The sequence below is a fragment of the Cupressus sempervirens genome, chromosome 4, assembly GCF_028749045.1.
Source record: "Cupressus sempervirens isolate cs-2001-9-10 chromosome 4, ASM2874904v1, whole genome shotgun sequence".
Taxonomy (NCBI): domain Eukaryota; kingdom Viridiplantae; phylum Streptophyta; class Pinopsida; order Cupressales; family Cupressaceae; genus Cupressus; species Cupressus sempervirens.
In genome coordinates this window covers 237370712-237395117 of record NC_143121.1, presented here as the reverse complement: position 1 = coordinate 237395117, position 24406 = coordinate 237370712, and positions in this window count along the sequence as shown.

Here is a 24406-nt window from a genome sequence, read left to right as displayed (position 1 = left end):
TTTAGGTGGAAATTCTAGAAGGTTGTAGATATTGTAGAAGGTTGTGGAGATTCTAGAATGTTGTGGATAAATCATGCCTTGGGTGGTAAGTGCCTATTTAAGAAAGGCCTATTATCATTTGTAATCAAGTTCAAGAAATGGAAGCTCTCCTAATGGAAGTTGGAGAAATAGAAGTTCTTGTATTGTAAGCTGTTCAAATGTAATCTCTTCTAATGAATTTCAAGTATTAATGGATGCCTTATGAAGAATTTTATCATCTCTCTTTCTCCATATTATTGCATTTTTGGTTGTGAGTTGGTACGGGTGGTGTGGCCCTCTATAGCCTTATGGACCAGCTTCGCTCATCCCCCATTTTTCAACCCTTTTCGAGGTCATTTAATGCCCCAAACCTGACTTTGAAGCATTCTTAGGAGGTCTCCAAAACTCAAAAAACTACAATAACTTTCAAACCGTGGGGCCTATTGACCTGATTCTTTTTCTGGAATGCTCTAAATCATGATTACATTAATTTGGCCAATTCACACCTTCTAGTTTACTGAAGTGATGCCCCAAATACATGCTCCTATTTTTTTGAGATTTTCAAATGCACTGATAGTTGAACTATAAGAGTTGGAACCTTTATTTGAGCCAAATGGGTATCCAAAAATGTAAAGACATGAAACAAAAACTAAGTCTAAGTACATTTTTTTGGGTGACACAGGATTGCCCTTATACCTCTGGATGCTCCTGCATCAAACACCCAGGGTAGATTGAAAAGTGACCCTGTCACTTTATGGATGGTAGAGGAAATCCCAAATGGGAAACCTCAGCTGCTGAAATCCAAGTTGAGTCCTCGATTGGTCGTCCTTTCCATTTGACCAAATACTCTTCATACTGCCTGTTTTTGGTACTCCTACCCACACGATGATCTAGAATGTCTTCTATCTCCTCCTTCTTAGAAGAAGGAATTGGACATGGCTCTAAAACAAGCTCCTCATCTGCACCATCATCATGATACTCTGTTAAATCTGCAATGTTGAAAATGGGAGAAATGTGAATACCATTTGGCAGCTCCACCTCATATGCATTTCTTGAGTTATGTTTCTTCAAAACTTTGCAGGGGCCAAATTTCTTCATTTTCAGCTTGTTGTAAGTACCAACTGGAAATCTTTCTTTTCGTAAGTGCACCATGACTAGATCCCCTACTTGGAATTCCTTATGTCTTATCCTTTGATTAGCCCTAGCTTTATACTCTTGATTCATCTTGATAATGTGTGCTTGAACCTCCTCATGTAGACGCTTGATGTGTTCAGCAAATTCCTCAGCTTCAGCACTTGTCCTCTCCCCTTGTTCTATCTTCCTCAATTCTGGTGCAGTCCTTGGGCTATTCCCATATACAATTTGAAATGGTGATTTTCTAGTACTCCTATTTACAGAGTTATTATAAGCAAACTCTGCCTGTGGTAGAATCAAATCCCATCCCTTGGGCTTATCTCCAACTAAACATCTCAGCAAATTGCCCAAACTTCTATTTACCACTTCTGTTTGGCCATCAGTCTATGGGTGATGCGTGGAACTCAATTTCAAGTCTGTTCTCAACTTCTTCCACAATGTCCTCCAGAAATACCCCACAAATTTAGTAGAACCGTAGCTTTGATACCACTAATGACGGGCCACACCACCCGTACCAACTCACAAGCAAAAATGCAATAATATGGAGACAAGAGAGATGACAAAATGCTTCATAAAATTTTCATTAATACTTGAAATTCATTAGAATATTCTCCAAATGGAAAAACTCCAAATTCTTACAATATAAGAGAGATTGCTCGCTAAGAGCTTCTACTTTAAGAGCTTGTCTTGAAGAGCTTCTATTTCTCCAACTTCCATTAGAAGAGCTTCCATTTCTTGAACTTGATTACAAACGATTATAAGCCTTGCTTAAATAGGCACTTCTAACCCAAGACATTACAAACATAAGCAATGTGGGATAAAAGGTAAATACAACTACCTTTAAATAAATATTAAATTCCCACCCAAATACAACTAAGCACCCAAAAAATATTAAATGCATGATTTAAGGAACTTGCCACCTACACACCTCGATTAATGGAATGACAACTATTTTTATTATTTTCTATTTATGCCACCCATGCACCTCGAAAATAGGAATTCCTCTTTTTTTTCTTTTTCTCCTTTTTCCCTTTTTATTTATTTATTATTTCTCCTCTAATTTTCGTCACTTTCTCTCTCCTCCAATTTTTATTTTTATTTTTTTTCATTTTTTTTTCTAATAATTTAATTTTTCCATGCAAGATGCTCCTGCATCAGACTCCCCTGGTAGATAGAAAAGTGTGTCCCACACTTTGATGTCAAAAGAAAGATATAGAACCATCTTCATCTTCACCACAAGCTTCCACCTCAATAGGGACAAGAAAACCAACATGCAAATCTTCCACATTTTTATTTTTTTTGCTGATGCATGATGCTCCTGCATCCGACTCCCATGGTAGGAAAAAATTTGTGAGTATGGAGTCACAAAATGAAGTAGCCATTTTTGACATAATTTTTTTCCTCTTCCTCCAACACATAGCTAGAACAAGTATCCGATGTCGATATATTTCCTTCTTTCTTCTTTTCCAACACCTAGCTGGAACAAGTGTTTTCTGCAGAAATCTCTCTTCCTCATCCAATCTTGTTGAATTAATCACACCTATAATAAACCCAGCAACACCATACCAATCTTCCTCTTTGACATATTCATCTTTTCTTGCCTCTTTCATGCATGTAACTACTTCACTTGTTTGATCTCCAACTAAGGCACTATACTTCTCCTCCATTGCTGCAATCTTCAAATCAATTTTATCTACTTCAGGTTCATAAGTCTTGTCATCTTTATGTTCTTCCTCTTCTCGTTCATTTGATGCAAGAGCATCTTGCATGGAAAAATTAAATTATTAGAAAAAAAAATGAAAAAAAAAAATTGGAGGAGAGAGAAAGTGACGAAAATTAGAGGAGAAATAATAAATAAATAAAAAGGGAAAAAGGAGAAAAAGAAAAAAAAGAGGAATTTCTATTTTCGAGGTGCATGGGTGGCATAAATAGAAAATAATAAAAATAGTTGTCATTCCATTAATCGAGGTGTGTAGGTGGCAAGTTCCTTAAATCATGCATTTAATATTTTTTGGGTGCTTAGTTGTAATTGGGTGGAAATTTAATATTTATTTAAAGGTAGTTGTATTTACCTTTTATCCCACATTGCTTATGTTTGTAATGTCTTGGGTTAGAAGTGCCTATTTAAGAAAGGCTTATAATCGTTTGTAATCAAATTCAAGAAATGGAAGCTCTTCTAATGGAAGTTGGAGAAATAGAAGCTCTTCAAGACAAGCTCTTAAAGTAGAAGCTCTTAGCGAGCAATCTCTCTTATATTGTAAGAATTTGGAGTTTTTCCATTTGGAGAATATTCTAATGAATTTCAAGTATTAATGAAAATTTTATGAAGCATTTTGTCATCTCTCTTGTCTCCATATTATTGCATTTTTGCTTGTGAGTTGGTATGGGTGGTGTGGCCCGTCATTAGTGGTATCAGAGTAGGAGTTCCTGAGTGTGTGAACAGATCGCCGAACATGAGGCAGTTTGCACCAAGACCTTGAGTTGGGTGAAGTTTGTCAAAAATTTCTTGCTTGTGTAGACAAATCGCTGACTGTGAGTCAGTTTGCACAAGGTTTTTGCATTGCACTAGATTTGTCTTCTAAAGACTTGATTATGGAGAAGAGAAAGAAGAAGATGACTTTTGTGATTGGATGGATTCTGAGGATTCCTAGACTTGAGAGATTTAGAAGGAGAATGCAAGAAGAAATATTTTTGGATTTGCAAAAGCAAGTGAATGAATTAGAACCTGAGTTACGAAAATGAAGAGCACATTACCAGAAAAGCGACGTTGATAATTATTTGGATGTAGAAAAGAAAGAAGATCTAGTGGAGTATGAGACATGTGGTACAAAAGAAGAGCAAGAGGATGCAGAGGAAATTATTTGTGAACCTAAAGTGGAAGAAGATGAAAGAGAAGAGGAAGAGCATGACGATGACAAGATTTATGAACCTGAGATAGATCAAGATGATTTGAAGATTGCAGCAATGGAGGAAAAGTATAGTGCCTTCATTGGAGATCAAGCAAGTGGAGTAGTTACGTGCATTGTTGATGACATAAAAGAGGCAAGCAAAGATGAGGATTTCAAAGAGGTAAATTCTTATGAATCATGGGATGTTGTCTTTGAGGTGAGTTTGACAGATATTGATGATGGTTTGCATGAGAATCTTGTTAGTTATGTGTGGTATGCAAAGAAAGATTGGTATGGTGTTGTTGGGTTTATTATAGGTGTGATTAATTCAATAAGATTGGATGAGGATGAGAGTTATACTTGGATAGAGTTCATTACGAAGGAGTATTTTCAGCAGCAAATAGTTGTTCCGACTAGGTGTTGGAAAAGAAGAAAGAAGGACATATATTGGCATTGGATACTTGTTCCAACTATGTGTTGGAGGAAGAGAAAAAAAAAATGTCAACAGTGGCTACTTCATTTTGTGAATCTATATTCACAAAATTTTTCCTACCATGGAAGTCGGATGCAGGAGCATCATGCATCAGCAAAAAAAAATGTGGAAGATTTGCATGTTGGTTTTCTTGTCCCTATTGAGGTGGAAGCTTGTGGTGAAGATGAAGCTAATTGTATATCTTTCTTTTGGCATCAAAGTGTGGGACACACTTTTCTATCTACCAAGGGAGTCTAATGCAGGAGCATCTTGCAAAACTTTATTATTAAAAAAAAAATTAAAGAAAAAAAAAATTATGGAGGAGAGAGAAAGTGATAAAAATAGAAGGAAAAATAATAAAAATTAAAAAATGGAGGAAAAAAGGAGAAAATAGGAATTTCTATTTTCAAGGTGCATAGGTGGCATAAATAGAAAAATAAGAAAAATAGTTGTCATTCCATTAATCGAGGTGTGTAGGTGGAAATTCTAGAAGATTTTGGATAAATCATGTATTTAATATTTGTTGGGTGCTTAGTTGTATTTGGGTGGGAATTTAATATTTATTTAAAGGTATTTGTATTTACCTTTTATCCCACATTGGTTGTGTTTGTAATATCTTGGGTTAGAAATGCCTATTTAAGCAAGGCTTATTATCATTTGTAATCAGGTTCGAAAATAGAAGCTCTTCGAATGTAATCTCTTGTAAGAAAGCTTGACAAGTAGAAGTTTGAAAAGTAGAAGCTCTTAGAGAGGAATCTCTCTTATATTGTAAGAATTTGGAGTCCTTTCATTTGGAGAATATTGTAATGAATTTCACCCTTACAAACTCACAATCAAGATCACAACAATATGAAGACAATTTTATTATACTTGAAAATTCAATAGTAATTACAATAACATTTTTGCAAGATCTCTCAAGATCCAATCCAAACCCAAGCTAGTCCAGATCCATACTCTGGTAGAAACCTCTGAGATCTCAACTTGTGCTCGCAAGCCACCAAGCAACCTCCTTGTTTCTAAACCGCAGTCACTAGCTCTTCTCCAACTTTATCCAAGATCCAAGTGTAAACTGCCTCACATTCGGCGCTCTGTCTACACACTCACAAGTCCATCACAATCCTGCTGTAAACTGCCTCACATTCGGTGCTCTGTCCATAGACTCAGGAAAACTCACTCTTCACTTCTTCCTTTTTCACACCTTGAAGCCTTCCAAGATTTCCAAGCTTCACCTTCCACAACTTTCACCTTTCCAAGCTTTCCTTCCAAAGCTTTCACATTTCCAAGCTTCTCCTTCTCAAGCTTCTCCTTCTCGAGCTTCCACTTCTCAAGCTTCTCAAGCTTCTACTTCTTAAGCTTCTCCTTGAGCTTCCACTCCTCAAGCTTCTCCTTGAGCTTCTCCTTCTTGAGCTTCTACTCCTCAAGCTTCCCCTTGAGCTTGATTAGAAATCCTCATATGCCTTGCTCAAATAGGCACTTACCACCCTATGCATGACTTATCCACAACCTTCTAGAATTCCACCTACACAATATCCACAACCTTCTACAACTTCCATAACCTTCTAGAATTACAACTAAGCACCACCATGTGGCCCAATTAGAAAATTACATTTCTTTTATGGATCACAACAAATATTAAATGCAAGATTTAAGAAACTTTCCACAAGCTTCTAAGATGCCACCTACACACCTCGATTAATGTAATGACAACTATTTTTTTTTTTTTTTTCTATTTATGCCACCTATGCACCTCGAAAATAAAAATCCTCTTTTCCTTTCTTTTCTCTTTTTTATTTTTTATTATTTCTCCTCTAATTTTCGTCACTTTTCTCTCTCCTCCAGAAATTTTTTTTTTTTTTTTCCATGCAAGATGCTCCTGCATCAGACTCCCCCGGTAAATAAAAAAGTGTGTCCCACACTTTGATGCCAAAAGAAATATCTAAGAATGATATACCATCATTTTCATTTTCACCACAAGCTACGACCTCAATAGGGACAAGAAAAACCAACATGCAAATCTTCCACATTTTTTTTTTTGTTGATGCATGATGCTCCTGCATCCGACTCCCATGGTAGGAAAAATTTTGTGAATATGGATCCACAAAATGCAGTAGCCACTGTTGACATTTTTTTTCCCTCTTCCTCCAACACATAGCTAGAACAAGTATCCGATGCTGAAATTTCTCCTTTGCAACGAACTCTATCCAAGCATAAATCTCATCCTCATTCAATCTTGTTGAATTAATCACACCTGTAATAAATCCAGCAACACCATACCAATCTTCCTTTGCATACCACACATGACTAACAAGATCCTCATGCAGAAAATCATCAATATCTTTTAAACTCATATCAAAGACAACATCCCATGATTCATAAGAATTTACCTGTTTGAAGGAGCATCTTGCATGGGGAAAAAAAAAAAAAATTGTGGAGGAGAGAGAAAGTGACGAAAATTAGAGGAGAAATAATAAAAAATAAAAAAAGGGAAAAAGGAGAAAAGAAAGAAAAAGAGGATTTCTATTTTCGAGGTGCATAGGTGGCATAATAGGAAAAAATAAAAAAATAAATAGTTGTCATTCCATTTATCGAGGTGTGTGGGAAGAATTCTAGAAAGTTATGAATATTGTAGAAAGTTTTGGAAGTTGTAGAAGGTTGTGGAAGATGTAGAAGGTTGTGGATAAGTCATGCAAGGGGTGGTAAGTGCCTACTTAAGCAAGACATATGAGCATTTCTAATCAAGCTCAAGTGCAAGCTCAAGGGGAAGCTTGAGGAGTAGAAGCTCTAAGAGAAGTTTGAAGAGTGGAAGCTCAAAGAGAAGTTTGAAGAGTGGAAGCTCAAGGGGGAAGCTTGAGGAGTAGAAGCTCAAGGGGAAGCTTGAGGAGTAGAAGCTTGAGAAGTGGAAGCTCGAGAAGGAGAAGCTCAAGGGGGAAGCTCAAGGAGTAGCTTGGGAAGTGGAAGCTTGGAAAGCTTGGAAGGCTTCAAGGTGTGAAAGAGAAGGAGGAAGTGAAGAGTGAGTTTTCCTGAGTCTGTGGACAGAGCGCCGAATGTGAGGCAGTTTACAGTAGGATTGTGATGGAGTTGTGAGTGTATAGACAGAGCGCCGAATGTGAGGCAGTTTACACTTGGATCTTGGATTAAGTTTGTGAGAGGAGCTAGTGACTGCAGTTTAGAAACAAGGAGGTTGCTTGGTGGCTTGCGAGCACAAGTTGAGATCTTGGAGGTTTCTACCAGAGTGTGGATCTGGACTAGCTTGGGTTTGGGTTGGATCTTGAGAGATCTTGCAGACATGTTATTGTAATTGCTATTGGATTTTCAAGTAGAATAAAAGTGTCTTCATATTGTTGCATTTTTGTTGTGAGTTGTTAGAGTGGTGCAGCCCTCTATCAAGTGGTATCAGAGCGGGAGTTCTTGAGTGTACAAGCAGATCGCTGAAGTGTGAGGCAGTTTGTACTAGGACCTTGGTTGGGTAAAATTTATCAGAGCTGGTGGATTGCAAATCCGTTGTCCTAGACTTGTGATGTGGTTCCTAATTGTTCGTGCAAGGTGGCAGGTTGTGATCTGACTTGCAAACAATTTGGTTGTCACAAGGAGCGTGGGAAGGATTTGTTGCAGAGGGTTTACGAAGATCTTAGAAGATGGCTCCAAGAGGATTGGACCCTAAGATGATTTCCAAAATCCATGATATAGTGGAGAGGAATTTTTCTAAGATGATTTCTCGGTTGGATGATAGATTGGCTGATCAAGTTAAGGAGATTCGTGAGAGAAGATGGCATCACAAGGTTGAGGTGGAAGAGGATGGTCTTGTTGATCAGATTGTGGAGCCTAATGCAGAACCTGTAGAGCAACTAGAGGTTGTTGCTGAAGATATTCCTAATGTTGTTGATGTTGGCACAGAGGTTGGTTTTCATGATCAGTTGGTTGAGTCTGACATGGAGACTGTAGAGCATTTGGTCATGGATGATCTAGTTGATGTTGGTGGTGACTTGTATGTTGCAGAGCACTCGGTCATGAATGATCTGATTGTTGGAGGTGAGTTATGTATTGCAGAGCATCTTGTTGTGAGCAATGAGGTTTCTAGTGTTGAGAGTTTGGCATGTATTGATGGTGATCTACATGTTGGTGCTGATATGGAGTTTGTTGTTGTTGATGCGGGGTTTGTTGCTATGGGTGTGAATTCACTAGTTACTGATGTGAATGAGGGTTTGTTGATGAAGAATTATGTTTAGTTTGTTTATGGGAGTGAGCACGCTGATTGGATGGTTGAGATTCTGGTGTTTGATAGAGTGATGCAGATGTGGAAGATTTGTATGGTGGTTTTCTTGTCTTTGTTGAGGTGGAAACCTTTTGTGAAGATGAAGATGGTGGTAGATATTTTTTTTGGCATCAAAGTGTGGGACACACTTTTCTATTTATTGGGGGAGTCTGATGCAGGAGCATCTTGCATGGAAAAAAAAAAAAAAATTGTGGAGGAGAGTGAAAGTGACGAAAATTAGAGGAGAAATAATAAAAAATAAAAAAAGGGAAAAAGGAGAAAAGAAAGAAAAAGAGGATTTCTATTTTTGAGGTGCATAGGTGGCATAATAGGAAAAAATAAAAAAATAAATAGTTGCCATTCCATTTATCGAGGTGTGTGGGAAGAATTCTAGAAAGTTATGAATATTGTAGAAAGTTTTGGAAGTTGTAGAAGGTTGTCGAAGATGTAGAAGGTTGTGGAAGTTGTAGAAGGTTGTGGAGGAATTCTAGAAGGTTGTGGATAAGTCATGCAAGCGGTGGTAAGTTCCTATTTAAGCAAGGCATATGAGCATTTCTAATCAAGCTCAAGTGGAAGCTCAAAGAGAAGTTTGAAGAGTGGAAGCTCAAAGAGAAGTTTGAAGAGTGGAAGCTCAAGGGGGAAGCTTGAGGAGTAGAAGCTCAAGGGGAAGCTTGAGGAGTAGAAGCTTGAGAAGTGGAAGCTCGAGAAGGAGAAGCTCAAGGGGGAAGCTCAAGGAGTAGCTTGCGAAGTGGAAGCTTGGAAAGCTTGGAAGGCTTCAAGGTGTGAAAGAGAAGGAGGAAGTGAAGAGTGAGTTTTCCTGAGTCTGTGGACAGAGTGCCGAATGTGAGGCAATTTACAATAGGATTGTGATGGAGTTGTGAGTGTGTAGACAGAGCATCGAATGTGAGGCAGTTTACACTTGGCTCTTGGATTAAGTTTGTGAGAAGAGCTAGTGACTGCAGTTTAGAAACAAGGAGGTTGCTTGGTGGCTTGCGAGCACAAGTTGAGATCTTGGAGGTTTCTACCAGAGTGTGGATATGGACTAGCTTGGGTTTGGGTTGGATCTTGAGAGATCTTGCAGACATGTTATTGTAATTGCTATTGGATTTTCAAGTATAATAAAAGTGTCTTCATATTGTTGCATTTTTGTTGTGAGTTATTAGAGTGGTGTGGCCCTCTATCAAGTATAATAAAAGTGTCTTCATATTGTTGCATTCTTTTTCATGAGTTGGTAAGGATGGTGTGGCCCTTCGTTAGTGGTATCAGAGCAGTACTACATCAGTGGTATCAGAGCTAGCCCTCTATCAAGTGGTATCAGAGCAAGAGTTCCTAAGTGTACAAGCAAATCACTGAAGTGTGAGGCAGGTTGTACCAGGACCTTGGTTGGGTGAAGTTTATCAGAGCAGGAGATCCTGAGTGTACAAGTAGATCGCTGAAGTGTGAGGCAGTTTGTACCAGGACCTTGGTTGGGCAAAGTTTATCAAAGCTTGTGGATTGCAAATCCATTGTCCTAGACTTGTGATGTGGTTCCTGATTGTTCGTGCGAGGTGGCAGCAAGAACAGAATGGAACCAACAGAAAGGGAAAATTATATTAATTGAGAAAATAAGCTAGTACAAATAGTGGAGAGAAAATAAACTTCAAAACATGCCCTAAGGCTTACAATAGCATAAATCTGGAGAATATTTCTCCTTTAAGCACCCCCTCTCAAACTCCACTCTGAACTGCCTTTTATAGTGCCAAGAATCTCCTTAAATAGACCTCGGAGGGTTAAGGACTAGGAGTACATTCTAGAAAGTGCTAGTAGGCATCCACTGCTGAAATAGAAGGTTCTGGAAGCTGCGTTAGAAGTCGGTGCAAATCTAGAAGAATCCAGAAACGGTAGCCAAACTTCCGGGAGGCATAACTTTTGAACCGTAGCTCTGATTGATGAACCATTTACATTTTCAGAAAGCTCTCGAAGTTCTCTATAGCCCTATGGACCAGCTTTGCTCGTCCCCCATTTTTCAACCCTTTTTGAGGTCATTTAATGCCCCAAACCTGACTTTGAAGCATTCTTAAGAGGTCTCCAAAACCCAAAAAACTACAATAACTTTCAAACCGTCGGGCCTATTGACCTGATTATTTTTCTGGAATGCTCTAAATCATGATTACATTCATCTGGCCAATTCACACCTTCTATTTTATCGAAGTGATGCCCCAAATACATGCTCCTATATTTTTGGGATTTTCAAATGCACTGATAGTTGAACTATGAGAGTTGGAACCTTTATTTGAGCCAAATGGCTATCCAAAAATGTAAAGACATGAAATAGAAACTAAGTCTAAGTACATTTTTTTGGGTGACACAGGATTGCCCTTATACCTCTGGATGCTCCTGCATCAGACACCCAGGGTAGATTGAAAAGTGACCCTGTCACTTTATGGATGGTAGAGGAAATCCGAAATGGGAAACCTCAGCTGCTGAAATCCAAGTTGAGTCCTCGATCAGTCGTCCTTTCCATTTGACCAAATACTCTTGATACTGCCTGTTTCTGGTACTCCTACCCACACGATGATCTAGAATGTCTTCTATCTCCTCCTTCTTAGAAGTAGGAATTGGACATGGCTCTAAAACTAGCTCCTCATCTGCACCATCATCATGATACTCTGTTAAATCTGCAATGTTGAAAATGGGAGAAATGTGAATACCATCTGGCAGCTCCACCTCATATGCATTTCTTGAGTTATGTTTCTTCAAAACTTTGCAGGGGCCAAATTTCTTCATTTTTAGCTTGTTGTAAGTACCAACTGGAAATCTTTCTTTTTGTAAGTGCACCATGACTAGATCCCCTACCTAGAATTCCTTATGTCTTCTCCTTTGATTAGCCCTAGCTTTATACTCTTCATTCATCTTGATAATGTGTTCTTGAACCTCCTCATGTAGACACTTGATGTGTTCAGCAAATTCCTTAGCTTCAGCACTTGTCCTCTCCCCTTGTTCTATCTCCCTCAATTCTGGTGCAGTCCTTGGGCTATTCCCATATACAATTTGAAATGGTGATTTTTCAGTACTCCTATTTACAGAGTTATTATAAGCAAACTCTGCCTATGGTAGAATCAAATCCCATCCCTTGGGCTTATCTCCAACTAAACATCTCAGCAAATTGCCCAGACTTCTATTTACCACTTTTTTTTGGCCATCAATCTGTGGGTGATGCATGGAACTGAATTTCAAGTATGTTCTCAACTTCTTCCACAATGTTCTCCAGAAATACCCCACAAATTTAGTACCTCGATCAGAAACTATACTCCTTGGAAGACCATGTAGTCTTACCACCTCTTTGAAAAACAAGTCTGCAATATGGATAGCATCATGAGTTTTGTGGCATGGAATGAAATGTGCCATTTTGGAGAACCTATCAACCACCATGAATACTGAGTCATTACCCCTTTGTGTCCTTGGAAATCCAAGAACAAAATCCATACTTATGTCCTCCCATGGCCTTGATGGAACAGGTAATGGCTGATATAGGCCAGTATTTTGACTAAACCCCTTGGCAACTTGACAAACCTGGCAACTCTGTACAAACTTCTTCACATCCTGTGTAATTGGAGGCCAAAAATAATCTTTTCTAAGAATGGCAATGGTCTTATCCCAACCAAAATGTCCTGCCATCCCTCCACTGTGTTTCTCCTTAATCAAATTTTCCCTCATGGAACTCCTTGGAATGCACAATTGACTACCTTTGAACAACTTTCCATCCTGAATCAAATAGTCTAACCACTTGGTTCTATCTACAGCAATAGGTTCTTTGCAAGCTTTTCATGCTTCAGCAAAATTAGGATCCTCGGGGTACAAATTCTTGAGTTCAGCAAACCCAACTACTTCAACCTGCATTGTTGTAAGCAATAGTTGTCTCCTACTTAATGCATCTGCAACCTTGTTAGATTTTCCACTTCTATGCTTCAACACAAATGTATAACTCTGCAAGAATTCTACTCACTTCATATGCCTCTGATTCAATTTACCTTGGCTATTTAGGTACTATAATGCCTAATGATCAGTATACAAAACAAATTCCTTTGGCAATAAATAATGCCTTCATTTCTTTAAGGCCTGAACTATTGCATAGAACTCTTGATCATAAACAGAATACTTCTTCTTTGCATCATTCAATTTTTCACTAAAATATGCAATAGGCTTACCTTCTTCTTCAGCAATTCAAAACTTCTCGTAGCTGTTGCAGTCCATTTGAACTCTTTTCTATCCCCTCTTATTGTATCAGTTAGAGGTGCACATATGCCACTGAAATTCTTAATAAACTTCCTGTAAAAACTAACCAGACCATGAAATGATCTTACCTCAGTAGTAGACCTTGGAGTAGGCCATTCCAAGATGGCTTTTACCTTCTCTGGATCCATTTTGAGACCTTCAGGTGATATAACAAATCCTAAATAGACGAACTCCCTTTTTGCAAAGACACACTTCTTTAGATTAATTAATAGTTTCTCTTCCCTTAGCCTTTCAAGGACACTACGAATATGCAATAAATGTTCTTCCAAAGTCTTGCTGAAAATTAAAATATCATCCAAATAGACAGTAACAAATTTTCCCAAGAACTTCTTAAGTACCTCATTCATGAGCCGCATGAAGGTGCTTGGGGCGTTCCTCAATCCAAAGGGCATGACTAACCACTCATAAAGACCCTCCTTGGTCTTGAAGGCTATTTTCCACTCATCTCCTTCTCGAATTCGTATCTGATGATAGCCACTCTTCAGATCTATCTTTGTGAAGTACTGAGCTCCACTCAAGCAGTCCATAAGATCATCCATCCTTGGTAAAGGAAACTGGTACTTGATGGTTATCCTATTTATAGCTAAAGAATCTGTACATATCCTCCACTATCCATCCTTCTTTGGTGCAAGTACTACAGGTACTGCACATGGACTCAGGCTCTCTCGAATCAAGCCCTTCCTCAACAGCTCTTGAACCTGTCTATTTAGCTCCTCTGTTTCAGTAGGAGTCATCCTATGAGCAGCCTTGTTATGAAAACTAGCTCCTGGAATCAGATCTATCTGATGATTGATTTGCCTTACTGGTGGCAATCCATCTGGAACATTATCAGAGATAATATCTCCAAATTCTCCTAGTAAATCTGAAACTTCAAATGGTATTTCACTACTACCTTCTTTATCTTTCCTAGGAATCAAAGCATAGCACATACGCTGATGTTTCATGCCATCTAAAAACTTCCTTCCATCAACAAGACAAATCCTAGCACTGCTACATACCTTTTCATCTACCTTTTTCATGGGCTTCAATTTGTGGTGAACTTCATCCTTTGTCAGAGAGTATGTGTTTGCATGTCCATCATGGATTGCATGTCTATCAAACTGCCATGGTCTACCCAACAATAGATGGCAAACATCCATCAAAATAACATCACAGAGAACTTCATCATGGTAACTCCCAATTTTGAATTTTACTAAACATTGTTCACTTACCAGGACCTTATGATCATCTTTTACCCAAGAAATTCGATAGAGCTGGGGATGTTTCTCCCTCTTGAGCTTTAGCTTAGAGACCATCTCTTCTGATACAAAGTTATCAGTGCTACCACCATCAATGATCACATCACAACATTTATCCTCACACTTGCATCTGGTACGGAACAAACTCCTCCGCTGTCCTGGTTCATTTTCATTGCTTAGTAGGACTCTTTCATTTACCAAGGTCTCTCCTCTTTCTACATCCTTTGAATGTGATGATTGTGCATCCTCATCCACATGAGCAACCCTAGCTTGGCCCTCAGCTCTCCTATCTGTCCTTCCTTATCATTGAGGGCATTCAAAGGCACGATGACCTTCTTCATTGCAATTGAAACAGGTACCACAGAAGCCTCCTCTTCCTTGTCCATGTCCTCTACCTCTTCCTCTTTGATTTCCAAAGTCTTGATCATGGGAGCTGTTGAAACCCTCATTCCTCTAATTTCTGCTAGTACCCACATCTTCATTTTTCTTTTGGGTTTCATTGTGGCCCCCAAATGATCTACCGCTTCCCCTTCCTCCTTGACCGTGCCCTCTTTGTCTTCCTTCAAACCTTTTATTTATCTTCTCTTCAACTCGTAGGGCAAACTGGTATGCCTCTTCAATGCTGGTCATTCTTACCAGACTTAATTCCTCCTGGATGCTAGGTCGCAACCCACTGATATAATGAGCAACCTTCTCCTTATTTGCTTCTGCATGCCCCACTTTAATCAAGAGTCGGTAAAACTCCTCTGTATATTCTTGGACCGATCTTCCTGCTTGCTTTAACCCATGCATCTTCTTAAACAGATCAAGCTCGTAGTCCACAGGAATGAACTGCCTCTTCAATTTGTCCACCATGCGATCCCATCTTGTGATCTTCTCCTTTCCTCTTCTAAGTCTTTCCAGTTGAACCTCTTGCCACCAGATTTTGGCATGGCCTTTCAGTTTGGCCTTTGCAAACTTAACCCTATCTGGGTCCCTTCTTTCCTCATACTCAAAGTATTCTTCCAGTTCATTGATCTAATCGATCAACTCATCTGGTTTCAGATTTCCTGAAAATATACCCACTTCAATTGTAGGTCTTTTTCCAAACTTAGTAATGGCCCTAAAAAGGCTTTCCTCTACAGGATTCAAAACTTCCCTGTCTTCTTCCTCTTCTAATTAAGGAGAAACACAATGGAGGGATGGCAGGACATTTTGGTCAGGATAAAAACATTGCCATTCTTAGAGAACATTATTTTTGGCCTCAAATTACATAGGATGTGAAGAAGTTTGTACAGAGTTGCCAGGTTTTTCAAGTTGCCAGGTTTCTCTAGTTGTCCATATTATTGCATTTTTGGTTATGAGTTGGTATGGGTGGTGTGGCCCGTCATCAGTGGTATCAGAGCTATGGTTCTACTAAATTTGTGGGGTATTTTTGGAGGACATTGTGGAAGAAGTTGAGAACAGACTTGAAATTCAGTTCCACGCATCACCCATAGACTGATGGCCAAACAAAAGTGGTAAATAGATGTCTGGGCAATTTGCTGTGATGTTTAGTTGGAGATAAGCCCAAGGGATGGGATTTGATTCTACCACAGGCAGTAATAACTCTGTAAATAGGAGTACTGGAAAATCACCATTTCAAATTGTATATGGGAATAGCCCAAGGACTGCACCAGAATTGAGGAAGATAGAACAAGGGGAGAGGACAAGTGCTGAAGCTGAGGAATTTGCTGAACACATCAAGCGTCTACATGAGGAGGTTCAAGCACACATTATCAAGATAAATCAAGAGTATAAAGTTAGGGCTGATCAAAGGAGAAGACATAAGGAATTCCAAGTAGATTTGCATGTTGGTTTTCTTGTCCCTATTGAGGTGGAAGCTTGCGGTGAAGATGAAGATAGTTCTATATCTTTCTTTTGACATCAAAGTGTGGGACACACTTTTCTATATACCAAGGGAGTCTGATGCAGGAGCATCTTGCATGGGAAAATTAAATTATTAGAAAAAAAAAAAAGAAAGAGAAAAAAGAAAAGGAAAAAAGAAAAACCCAAAAAAAAAAAAATTGTGGAGGAGAGAGAAAGTGACGAAAATGGAAGGAAAATAATAAAAAATAGAAAAATAAGGGCAAAATGGAGAAAAGAGGAATTTCTATTTTCAAGGAGCATGGGTGACATAAATAGAAAATAATAAAAATAGTTGTCATTCCATTAATCGAGGTTTGTAGGTGGCATTTTAGAAGTTTGTGGAAAGCTCCTTAAATCATGTATTTAATATTTGTTGGGTGCTTAGTTGTATTTGGGTGGGAATTTAATATTTATTTAAAGGTAGTTGTATTTACCTTTTATCCTACATTGGTTGTGTTTGTAATGTCTTGGGTTAGAAGTGCCTATTTAAGCAAGGCTTATTATCATTTGTAATCAAGTTCAAGAAATGGAAGTTGGAGAAATAGAAGCTCTTCAAGACAAGCTCTTAAAGTAGAAGCTCTTAGCGAGCAATATCTCTTATATTGTAAGAATTTGGAGTTTTTCCATTTGGAGAATATTCTAATGAATTTCAAGTATTAATGAAAGTTTTATGAAGCATTTTGTCATCTCTCTTGTCTCCATATTATTGCATTTTTGGTTGTGAGTTGGTACAGGTGGTGTGGCCCGTCATCAGTATGGAGTGTAGAGAGGATTAGAGGATAAGCTGGGTGAACTTTCCTAAAAGTGAAAATCCTTCTCCACAAAAATCTCAGGAGTCTCAAGATCTATAAATCTATATGCCTTAGCATTTTCTTCATATCCTATGAAAGTACAAGGCCTAGGTGGTGGTGCCTTGCATCCCTTGGAAGATAGGTTTTCTCATGTTGGACAATCAAAGACTCTAAAGTGACTCACAACTTGTTTTCTATCACACCATGCCTCGAAAAGAGTTTTTCCATCTAAGGCATTATGAGGAGACCTGTTAAGTATGTGAGTAGCACTACTAATGGCTTCGACTTGAAGTGTAGGATCAAGAGACTTGGCTTTAATCATGCAACTTTTCATGGTCTTAAGAGTTCTAATCCTCATAGTTGCAACATCTATCTTGTATGGATTGAATATTGATGGATTCTAAAGATCAATCCCCTCTAGTTTGCAAAATTATTTAAGTCTTCTATCCATATATCTACTTTTATTGTCCATCCATAGAATCTTGATGGCTTTCTTTGATTTATGTTCAACATGACTCTTGAGGTTTGAAGCTTATCAACCACTTCATTCTTATGATGAAGAAAGTAGACCCATGTGAATCATGAAAAGTCATCATTGAAAGTAAGGATGTAGTATCCTTGGTTGACTGATGTCACTACAAAGGTCTTGTTAAAACCATCTGAACCAACTGAAGAACAACTAGTGCTCTTGGTGACTTTCCTTTATCATTATTCTCCTCGAAATGCATATCCATTGAACATGGTGAACATTCACCCCTAGAAAAGTTGATTTTACATAGATGTTTGACAATGTGTTTGAAGCAAAGTTGCTAAAGATAGTGGAAGGAAAGATGACCAAACCGCTCATGCCATAAGTTGATGTGTGAATTAGAGTGAGTCAACAAGGCTTGGGAAGGAGACTTAGGCACAAAGTGAGAGAAGGTATAAAACCTCTTGTCATGATTGAATTTTCCCACTGCAACCAATGAATCATCTCTTAGACTTCACACCATCACTGAATCTAGAAAGAACTCAACTTTGTGACCATCTCTAAGGTGAGTTATTTGGTAAATTGATAAGAGATTAGAGCTAAGATTTGGAATGTAGAGAACATCTTTGAATTCCCCATTTTCCATTTTGAATGTCCTTTCCCTTTAACTTCCATTTTAGTTTCATCTCCCACAAAGATGTGCGGTACCTGTGATTGCTTCAATGAAGAAAAGTATCCCTTTGAAGAACCCATATGATAGGAGGCACCTAAGTCAAGTATCCATTCCAAAGAAGAACTTGTATTTTCCATAAGTGGTTTCCATTTTCTCCTTGAAGAGGTTAGAGTTGAATCCTTGAAAGTACCTAACACTTGAATTTTATTCTTCTTGAGTAGGTTTTCCAACTCATTGATTCTTTTAGTCTTGCACTAATGCTCATCATGATTTTTTGTTTTTGCAATATGCACAAAAATGTTTATCCTTCTTTTCATTACTTCCATTCTTCTTGGAAGAAGAATTTCCTTTCTATGAGGAGGATTTTTGTGTCTTAGATTGTGGATTTTGCTTCCACCACTTCTTCTTGTTGTTGCTAGAACTTTTTCTTCCTTGACTTAATTGGTGCTCATCACTAGCCACCAATGCTTTGGTATTTGATGTTGTGAGAAGTCCCAAATCTATCAAGTGAGATTGTTCAACAATCAACAACTTTTCATATGCATAAAATTTAGGCTTTTGGAAAGCACTTCCCATGGTCAACCTGTGAGTATTATAACTTGAAACAAAGCAGGCATACTCTGAAGGTAGCTTCTTTAGGATGTGCTGAATCAACTTGTCATCCTTCATAGAATTTCCACAATCTTTATGTATTTCCCTATACTCATTGGCTTTGTTGATGTAATCTTGAATTGTGTCAAAGTTCTTTGGATCCAAGAGAAGTAGATCGTCCACAATCTGAAATCCCTTTTCCTCATCCACCTTACCATACAATGATTCAAGTTTGTCCCATGCAAGTTTGGATTCCATGAAACTAGCAATGTGGAAGAAGAGATCTATATATACACAAATCTTGATAATTCCTAAAGCCCCATTGTCTATAATTTTCCAATCAATGAGTTCTTTAGCATCAGTGGGTTTTGGAATTGTACCATCAACATAAAGATTTAGAACTTTTTCCATTAACCTGCTCCATACAATATCTTTCCATGTAGAATAATTGTGTGAAGTTAGAAGTGGACATTTAGGTGAACCCATGATGTAGAAAATGAAAAAGCACAAAAGAGAGACACAATACACAATACACACCCCCCTTTTCACTCAATCAAAAGACCCCTCCAAAAAAAATGCTTTTGGCACTTTATATGTAATGCATGTACAATAGGCCACTTGTCAAAATGAACAAAGTGGACTTCTAATTTTTCTTTTTACAACTGCCCATTGAGGTCCAAATCTGTCACTAAGCATTGTAGCTTAGACGTACAACAATTCTGAAAAGTAATCAAAGCCTTACAATGTAGAAAAAGCCCTAGTTTTGAAAGTGAGATTTTTTGTCCACACAATCGTAGAATCTAACTACAAATCTAGAAAGTGGACAAGAAATAATGCACTTTCAAAGAAAGTAAAACTTTAAAAAGTGTCCAGATGAGCTCATACAGAGCATTTGAAGTTGCAAAATGTAGGATTGAATAGGTACAATCACCAAAAAATACAATTTCTAATAAATCCTTGCACCAAAACTAGAAAAGAACACCACCACTAAAAATTTCAGGAAATTTTACCAATTTTTTTTTTAAATGCACATGATTTGGAGTCTGTATGACCAAGTTATGGGCTCTCAAAGTTGGGTTGCCAAATGAAAAAGCAATCTGAAGAGGCATTTGGAAGGAAAACTATGTGCTTAAATTTGATAGTCAAATAGTCATTGCATCAGTTATAAATTTCCTGGAAATGATGGTCAGATGGTTGTCAATTTTAACCTCATAAAATGTTGACATCAGCAAAAAACACTCCTGTGATGTGGCAAATCCAAACGGTGATCTGGGAAAGGTACAAAATGTACAGACAATTTAGTCAGTTGCTAACATGTTTGAAGACTAGTCCTATTTAGGTAGCTTATGTGGCATATGCTAAGTAGGCTGATATGTGTGGCAAAGACTATCCATGTGGCAGTGGGCTATCTGCATTATCCTATTTGTCAGGGACTAGGCCAGAAGGTTCACTACAAACTTGAAGACGACAATCAAAGGATTAATTTATGGGCTAGGTTCTGTCTATTGTACATAGGCCGCATGGTGAGAAAGAAACTTACCACGTGTCAAGCAAAAAAAACCTATCATAGGCTAGAATGCAGATGTTAAATGCTCATAACATCACCAGAAAAGGAAATAGCGAGCACAAAATTGTTTAACGATCGTCAGAGTTTATAACTGTGCTAGGATCCAAGGTTTAGCATTATAATAGTAATGATAACACCATCACTCATCACTACAATGAAAAACCCTCAATTCCACTCCTTGATACAATTTTTTTCTTTTAGGTATGGCAATTATAAATCTTTATTTTTTATTCTAGCAAAAAGAATCACTGTAGCATATGTCAATATTTTGTAGCTCATCATTGATCATTATATCTCTTTTACACCAAGTTTTATTAGTGATCATAATTAATTTATCATCATAACATATAGTAATAACTACTTAATAATTATAATAATTTTCCTTAGGGAAAAATTCACCCAAGAACTAAGAACTCAAACACAAGCACAACTATAGACTAGAAAGGAGTATGATCAAAATAATAATGCATCTGATTCAATATGCATAGAAGTATAGTAGGAGTGCTTGTATATAAAGGTCATTGAGATGCATCTACAATACCTAAGAATCAGCATCATGATAAGTCATACAACCAGGCACATGTCCACCAGATATAGGTTATCCTCCATTAAGCATGGAAGTAAGTGCAACGATTAGAGGATAAGCCTACAATGGTGTAGCATGCAAATTTATGTTGTAAACAACATGTGCTAAAAAGGGAGTGCAAATAACATTTTTTTCTACATGACAACTCTGTGAATGATGCAAACTCTAGTGTTGTAGACACCATGTGTTGAATTGGAGTTATGTACTTCTATGTTGTCAACATGACAACTCAAAAAGGTACAAAAACTCCTAAGTGTCTCAAAAAATTAAATAATTAAATAATGCATTAACCTAAGTAAACTTAAGTAAGTGTAAAAAGTAAGTACATATTTACACCAATAATAATATAGCCTTTGATTGCCATATCATTCAGTGATCACAAAACCCTTATCATTGATCGACGAAGTCTTTTTCAATACCTCAATCAGTGATGATCGCTATAAAACATAGTGATAAGCTTGCTATTGTTAAAATATTTTTTGGAATCATGAATTATGATGATATTCCTATTGGGGAGTACTATAGATATGTTACTATGATGATATTTTACATTCATGACTAAATTTTTCATTAATGTCAACATAGCAATTTTCTGTGGTATCTGACATAAGAACAATAGAAAGATCAAGTTGGTATGGATGGTTAGTTGAGTATTATAACTATACAAGGGTATGGGAGATACTTCTAAATATCTACTATATGCAGTTAACATTCAAAGAAGAAAGGATAAGTCTAAAAGAAGTTACGTATATTTTGGAGATCTCTATTCTAAGATAGAGTTTACAATGGCATATTCTGGTAAACTTGTTATATCTCTTAGTAGAGATCATATTTTGAGTATTGAGGTTAAGGACATGAAGAAGACATGTTGGTGATGATGTGGCTCAATTCTCTTATCATAATATTATGTGTACAAGAAATTATTCAAGTTGGAAGGTAAAAGATTTATGTTATCACTAAGTGAAACGTGTTCTTAATGTGGTCCTAAAATAATTAATTGAGAAGGTCTAATAGCTGACTCAGGGAATTGTTTTGAGGACTTGGTATAAAGGAAAGACATTTTACATTATCATGAGGTGTGAGATATGACATGTATTATATTAATGATAAGCAGCAGAGAGTGTGGAATGTGAAGTTGAGAAAAGCAGTGTGGAAGTGAAGCAAACTTCATTGCCAAGATTTTACTAAGTGATCCAAGGTTTGATATTTGGATCCAACATTTGTGACCTGGTCTACAAGGTCTAATAGTGATTGGTTTAATTGAAAAAAAAAATGAAGTGGAAGATAATAGTAAATTACTTGCTTGAGCAATTGCATTTGGGCAGTGGGCTCATCTTGCATACATTATACTACAACTCCTAACAAGGTTGGAAAAACTCCTAACAGGGATTCAAAGTCTCCTAATAGACAGTCTATGTATTAAATGTTGTAATAGACTCCTAACAAGGTCCATCCTCTAACAAGGAATATTTATATTAGTACATCATCTTGTGGGCATCATTCCCACTGGGGTTTTCCCTCTAGTCAAGTGTTTCCCTAGTCAACGTATCTGGTGTATTTGTCTATGTGAATTTTATTATGTTTGCTGTTTACTTTGGTTAAATGGTTAAGCTTTTTTAAAGAAGATAAATGTTTTAATTATTTGATAACTAATTCAAACCAACCCCCCCGCCCCCCCCCCCCCCCTCGCCTCGCACCCTCCTAGTTATCTTGGTGGCCTATTGTTTCTAACAATCAATATCAAAGCATCAAGTCCTTGAAGGAAAAGCTTAACAACTTTGGTAGATCCATGGCAAACATGTTCAAAGAAAATAGTCCTACATCTGGTAGAGGAAATTTTGACACCGAAATGATGGAAATTCTTGGCAAGTTATTAGATTTGTGTAAAGAGAAGAGCATTGAGTTTTTAGATCCAAAATCCTTCTGTTGTATACAAGGGAATAGTAGTACAAGAAAAGATAGATCTAGAATAGAAAAAGACATAAAGATAAATGAAGGTATTGATCTACTTACAAAGAGAAAACCATAAGGTATGAAAATTTTTGTTTGTTGGACGTGTAAATAGTTTAGTCATTTTTCAAGTAAATTTCCTAATAGGTTAAGAAAAGCTATAAAGAGTCTACTTTATGATAAAATTGAAGAGTTTAGAGAAGGTATGGAAAGATCCTTGAAATACTATGTTAATGAAAAACATGTATCAAAAGAAACAAATTTTCTGACTACTATGGAAAGTGCAAATGTGAGAATTGATGAGAAATTTAGGATACAAGAGAAAATATGATTACAATTTAGATGATGATGTTGTTACTAAGCCAAGGAATGGTGAAGTATTTCTTGAGACTAACAATGGTTTGTAGAGTGAAGGAGAGCCAAGGGAGGAGCAAAGCTCAAAAACTTAAGCAGAGCCAAGAGTTGAGATAAAAACTCCTACTTTAGGAAACAATATGATAAAGAATCATCCATCTAAGAAGATCATCGAAAGTAAAGACAAAGGAGTGATGACAAGAAGTAGGGTACATAAATAACTATGCTTGATATCTAAAGTGGAGCCTAAGAATGCAGATGAAGCATGTAAAGATGATTATTGGAAAAAAGCCATGAAATAGGAATTGGATTAGATAGTAAAAAATGAGAAATGGTTATTGGTCCCCAAACTAGAAGACAAGAATGTGATAGGAACTAAATGGGTATTCAGAAACAAGAAGAATGAAAAAGGTGAAGTTGTAAGAAACAAAGAAATATTGGTATGTAAAGGTTACTCAAAACAAGAAGGGATAGATTATGAGGAAACTTATGCTCTAGTGGCTAGAATAGAAGTAGTAAGATTATTCTTAGCCTATGCAACACAGAAGAAATTTGAATTATATCAGATGGATGTCAAGTTATTATTTCTAAATGGAGAACTTGAAGAAGATGTATACATTGAGCTACCTAAAGGATGGCATTTGATATATGACAAGGACATAGTATGTAGACTAAGGAAAGCATTGTATGGATTGAAGCAAGCACCTAGAACCTAGTATGCAAGGTTGGACAAACATCTTATAAAACTTGGATATAGTAAAGGTATGGTAGACAGTAATCTATATTGGAAAGAAATTGATGATGGTTTGATGATTTTGGTAATATTTTTTGATGATATCATATTTGGAGGAAATGATGAAGAAAGTGAGAAGTTTTCTAAGGAGATGAAGAAAGAATTGGAAATTAGTATGATAGGATAGATGAAATATTTGCTAGGATTGCAAATTGTACAAAATAAAGAAGGATTATTTATTTCTTAGAATAAGTACTTGAAAGATTTACTAGAAAAGGTTTGGTTTGGAAACATGAAAACCTATTGGAACACCTATGGTAACTAGATACAAGTTATCTACAAAGGATGAGACACCTACTATTGAGCAAAAGAAGTACATATCTATGATCAAAGGATTGCAATATCTGATTCACACATGGCCAAATATAGCAAATACAATTGGAATTGTTGCAAGATTCCAAGCTAATCCTTTAGAAGCACATTATGCAATAGTCAAAAGGATATTTAGATACTTGAAATGAACATCAA